Below are 6,092 nucleotides of genomic sequence, written 5' to 3' on the forward strand. Positions count from 1 at the left end.
ACAGAACTTGGCTCTGATAAACATCCAGTCATGATGCAAGATTTGACCCTTTGATTAGCTCTCTCTAACCAAGTGATCCAGTCATTTGGTTATGATTTTACAATACAAACTAGTACTGACTGATGAGGCACCTAGGTACTAATGCCAATAATTGCTTTATAGAAATAGCACAAGATATTGCAAGATAAAAGGAATTGTTCTTATTTGTAGTGTACACACTTTAATTAAATTCTATTCTGACATGGACTGTAATGATATGAACTTTCAGATTCTTGTGAGACCTGGGAGGGAGGGTTGTTCCCTGCCCCCCCCCCCCCCCCCCCCCTTATTCGGATCATGCTATTTTCATGTAAGTGAACAATTACTGTTTCAGTATAACCAGTAGGTCTGTCTTTTTAGGTTTTGATGCTTGGACAAATCTCAGATTTATTGTGTATTGGCAGAAGCTGATGACTAAAATCTTCTCTAAAGCAGTCCTGAAAGTTCCAGGCCTAAGGAAGGTTGGTTTGGCATCAGCTCTGCCATTTTCTTGCCATGCAAGAATTGTTGAAAACTTTTTCAGCTTAAGCTCTGCATTATTTTTATGAAATCAGTTGCATGCTATTCTTCTAGATCAGCTTTCTCTTCAACTAACCAAAAGGGGGAAGCAAAAGCATTTGACTCCTGTTCTATAATGCTTTTGAAAGCGTATTTTTTGTATAGTGAGAGACTAAGGCCCTGACCCTCCCAAGACTTATCCAGGTGCATAACCTTATACACTATAAGTAGTTATGCTGATATCTGTGGTATGGCTCAGGCTGTCAAGTTTTTAAGCATGTATGCAGAGCTTTAAGTTTAGGGTCTAAGTTATTTTGAAGGCAATTCTTCTTTTATTGATATAGTAAGAAGATATCTAACCTGTACTTAGTAGACTTCTTTAAGTGAGGAATCATTTTATCTATCAAGTACCTAAAGTCTATGAGGTTTAGTGGCTCTTTCAAAAAAGGAAAAGCCACCTGGTACAAATGGGATAACTCAAGGAAAAATTGATATAATATATTGATGTGCAGTTGCTATACTTGGTACTAGTACCCCTGGGGTGTAGCACTTTTACAAGACTGCTATTTTCAATCCCAAACTTCTATAAAGTCTCCAGATTTACTTTACTGTTCAGTATGGATCTTTTTGATATAGCGTGAGGTCTTAAGAGATTCAGGTGAAGACCTTAACTAAATCACTTCTTTTGTATTTTGTGTGTGTGTGTGGTGGTGGTGGTGGTGGTTGTTGTTGTCTTTTTTTTTTTTTGGAGGGGCATTAATTTAACTGTTTTGTTTGTTTGTTTTAAACCCACACTAAAGCTTTTCATGTTGTGCACATGATTTGACTTAGACCTGATACTACAAATGTGCATCTCCTCTTGATTTAATGTTCTGTTGACTATTTGCATAGTGATTTACAATATCCAATCCTTAATGTTTTTTTGTCTTCAGGATTCTAGTATAAAAGAGGCAGTTGAGATGAGCTGTTGAAACTGCAGATAGTCTTAGTGATTTTTTTTTTTTGTTTTGTTTTTTAAGTACTGTCAATCCACTATTAAGATAAACTGCCGCCGCTCCCCCCCCCCCCCCCCCCACAGCATGATGAGAGAGGGGCTGATGGGGATTCTGGATGCATAGTTTAAGGCCCCATTTGGTGAAGTTTGTCGAGCCTTTAAAGGTGTGGGGTGGGGGGAGAAAGGTACAGCTCAGTTGTGGGAGTGAAGTCGAAATGCATTCAGTGTAGTGGCTCACCATGACTGGAAAAAGTTGGCAGTGGGGGGGAATGTGTTCAATGAGCACTACTATATTATTTAGATGGGAAGCTACCATTAAGGATAGGCTAGCACATCCCATCAGCAGGGTAACACTATGTATCTGAGTCCATGAAGGCAGTTTTCCTTAAGCATTTCTAGGGATAACTGTTCTGACATAGCTTAGTACCCGCTGAGGTGTTGGGGCTTAAAGCCCACTTTATGGAAATGGGAGGCTCTTCTCTAGCTTGCTTCTGCAGCCGTATTGCTGAGGGCAGCTGAAACTTGGGGGGCATCTGCCCCCCAAGCCTCTGGGCTTGGGCCTGCACATAGGATGCCTGCCAAAAGACTTTGGAAATATTTGAAGCCCCTGGTGGGGATGGAGGATTTTTTGCTGGTTGTAGGGCCACTTATGATTATGGACTGACTTATGGATTTGGACTTGATTTGGCTTGGAACATGAGAAATTTCTTTAAAAAGAGAGAACCCAAAACAAAACATTCCCATCAGTATCTTGGCCTTTTGGTTTAGATCAAGCATCTATGGTACCAAGGGGAGTGTGTCAGAGCAGGGTCTGGCCTTCCTAAGTGCAATACCAGAATAGCACCATCTGCAGGCCTGGTGCCAATTTCCTGTAAAGGGAACACCTGCCCCCCTCTCTTTCCCCGTCTTTAAGGACCCCAAAAAATGGTTACTGTCAGCATGTTTGCCCCCTATGGACCATGTGTGTTTTAGTTGTGCTCGGTGTTGGCTGCATTTACTCAATTTCATAATTGGTTTCCATTACTGAGCAAACGCTGTCTCTTGTAGTGTTTCAAAGGTGGGTAGTGTATTTAATGTGGCTTCTTTGCGTGTGCATGTAAGATGAGGGGCTGTCTTCTACATGTTAATTGTGGTGTGGAGGCAACTTCATCTATATTCAAGTGACTATGGTGTATGGGTTTCAAGAACTGTGACTGAAAGGATTGTTTGCAAGTGATCCACCTTTCCTTCTGGATCTTGGAACGCAGTGATGAAGTACTGCGGATTGTGATCATATAGGGAAGAAGAGTCAAACATGGCCTGCAAGTTGGATCTGGCCTTCAAAGCCATTTTCAGGCCTATGGGGCTTCTAAAGGAGCAAGTAATTTGAGGGTGGGGTGAGCTAGGCACAGGGCCCACAACCAAAATCCAGGGTACAGGGTCCTCCTTGAGGACATGAGACGGCTGCAATAACCCCCACTTCTGGAGGCAGATCTCAGTCCAGCCCTGGGGGAGGGGAGTGCAAACTAGTTTTTAAATCCTGATGTAGCAGATATGCTTCAGTACATTGTGCACTGTTTTATGGCAAAATCTGAAGTGAAAACCCAGCTAGACTCATAGCTACAGCAGTAATAAAGTTGATAAGTATTTAACTTGGGCTCACTTTGGTTTCATGTGAGATTCAATTAAGTAAATACTCTTATTTTCCTCCCCCCCATCCATTTTAAAAATCATTTGTGCTTTTATCAGGTCACTTTAAGATTTGTGGTCGGGGGGGGGGAGATGGAAAATGGATCTTAATGGAAAAAATATTCTTTCAATTTGTCTGGACACATTAGACCTGGACCTTGAGTGGTCAGTAGCTTTGACTTGCATTGGTGAGAGAAGGGTTTAATACATTTTTATTTACAGGTCTATCAGAATCTTGCCTTGCCTTTTTAAATCCAAGATGCTCATATGATCACTTACATTTTATGAGCATTAACGGGCAGACAAATAGTGGGAACTGTACATCAATATATCTTGTATCGGTCTGCTTTGGACCCTACAACTTGTCATCTCAGTTCAACTCATTCTCTCATTAGAGAGCTGAAGAACTCTGTGGCTTTTTTTTTTTTTTTCTTAAAATCAAAATGAGCTTCAAGTTACTCTGTGGCTATTGAAGAAACCTGTTCAGAAAGCTTTAGACTATGACAAAGATGTGTGGGGCTTTTTTTCCAGATCATACTTTTCCACTTGAGCATTCAGTGACTGTATTTAACCATGTTGAGTGTGCAAACAGCTTGGTCCTATGTAAAAATCTTCCTGAGTGCCATTATATAACTATTGGATTCAAGCAGGCAAGTCCAGAGGGTTGCCCATTATTAAACTAGCTGCTCTACAAACATGTGGAATACTTGTCCCTAAAATCCATTGATTCTTGGTTGTGATTTTCTGTAGCATGTGAACAGACTGCCCAATAGCCATTTAGTTGTGTTCTGTTTCATTAGCAATAATAACCTTATCACAGCAGTGAATACGCTTTTTAAAGATGGCCTCTGAATTTGTTGTTCACATAGTTCTTGCACTGATCCTGCTTTGCAGTGGTGGAAATGTTTGGTTGTTAATCTGGTCTTCAAACAGTAGGGAGCAGCTGTTCTCAAACTGAAGTCTGTAGCCCAGTGATTAGTTGAGAGGACTTCACTTGTCTGAGGCCTTTGGGGATACCCTTTATTCCAAGTTTCCAACAATTTGACAGCTGGAAAAAGTACATTAAAATTTCATTGACTGTTTACATGGAGGTCTTAAAGTAGTGTAGGTGTTTTGGTTTTTAGCATTTGCAAATGGAAGATTATTTCTGAAGTTAATATTTATTTTAAAGTAGACTATGATATGCCAGTCTGAGGATCCTCACTATGAGAATTGGCATGCTAAGTATTAGCTTAGTGGCTTGTGACCTTGCTGGCAGCTAAAATAAAATTGGGTTTGCAACTGGTGTACAGTGTAAGAAAGAGAGACTATTGGAATCGCTTGAATTTTTTGGGTCTCCTATAACTAATGGGGCTAGAAACATTTTTGTCAAACCATTAAAATGCTTTAAGGACTAGAAATATCATATATGGATAACTCATTCTATAAAAGACATGGATTTGATGTCTGTTTAGAAAACAGACATCTGAAAAAAGGCATTAGAAAAATTAAAGGATTATCCATTGAAAATCTGAGCCAGTAGAAGAACCTTGGATGGAATTGCTGTCTTTCCCGGTAAGGTGCCTCATGGATTTATTTTTTTTCTTTAACTAACAGTAGCTGATTAGCACTTTTGCTGCTTCAGAGAAATGCATTTTAAAAAAGATAGAATTATACAGCTGCCACGTGGCAAGGGATATGTTTTGTGTCCTGCTGGAAGCTTGGAATATGATAAATTTAAACACCCCCAGCCCTATCAGCAACATCTAGTTTCATTTTACAAATAGTTAACTATCCGAGTTGCTTTCTGTTTGCTTGTTTGTTACAGAGGGGCAACATATAATTATGCTGTATCTTTCAAGAAGAGCGAGTCATGAGGTAGTGGAAATTAGATTGTGATGTGAGGTGGGAGTATGTCCCTGTGGTAGCATCCTAAAAATCCTGTGGTTGCACACTTTTAATTGGAGAATACAAAGCTGGTGTGATTTTTATGTGATGCACATAGATCTAGCCCTATCAATTAGTTGGTTTAAATCAACTGAATGAATGCCCTATTTCCCCCCCACACACACACACACACACACACACGCTCTTCTAGGACTGTTTAATTTTGTGTGCTATATATTACTGTTCTTAAATTTTGGTTTGGGGGTTTATCATCTGTTCAGTATTGTGGGGAGGGAAGGAAGCAAGGAGTTTTTGTCTTTGCTTTGACTTTGCTTCCATTTCTCTCAAGCGAGTTACTTGTGCTGATGGTTTGTTATATGACCAAACTTTCTAGGACACTATGGGAGTTGATGCATATTACGATCTGCCTATTCATCTTTCCACTCTTGTACCTTCTAAGGTTTATGTAACTTCTGGAGTTCATTAACTTGCTGTTTATTTACTCTTGATTAACCTATTATCTGAAGGGGATATTTTAAGTGGATACTGTTCTCAATGTTCTTCATACTGTTAATTTGGCTACCATGTGTAAAATGGCAAGGATCCTGCTTTTGAGAACTGAGTTAATTCAGCATGACCCAACTCCAAAAGACTTGAGCCTCTTGGGTTTGATTTGGTCAATTGAAGCAGCTATTCTGATAGCCTTTTGGCTACCTATAGTCTAAAAAGCCATTGTATTGTACACAATGAATTTCTAACTTAGGGAGAGTAACAAGGCTTTATATATTTGATATTGATGATTGTATAAGAAGACCCTTAACTACTTCTGCATAATTGGTTTCTTATGCCCAGAGATCCAGGTTTTCTGTTTCCTCATGGGAAAGCAAAAAAAAAAAATTAGTTTTGAACTGAGAGAAGTGGATTTCTCATCTTACTGGAGAAATGAGTGGGTTTTTTCCACTTTTTTGCAAAGTGCTCTCTGCAGGCTGGCAGAATTCTGGTCTGCAAGGGGATGTTGGGGGGGGGG

General features: G+C 39.8%; 1 protein-coding gene across 1 annotated transcript in view; it reads left to right on the forward strand.

Annotated features, from left to right (window-relative positions):
- The window catches only part of RDH10 (retinol dehydrogenase 10), a gene marked incomplete at its 5' end in the record, with an annotated part of 62,864 nt that overhangs the window by 10,292 nt on the left and 46,480 nt on the right, over positions 1-6,092 (forward strand). The window lies entirely within an intron of this gene.

Source organism: Gavialis gangeticus, unplaced genomic scaffold (assembly GCF_001723915.1).
Source record: "Gavialis gangeticus isolate Ggan-Ray unplaced genomic scaffold, GavGan_comp1, whole genome shotgun sequence".
Lineage (NCBI taxonomy): Eukaryota > Metazoa > Chordata > Crocodylia > Gavialidae > Gavialis > Gavialis gangeticus.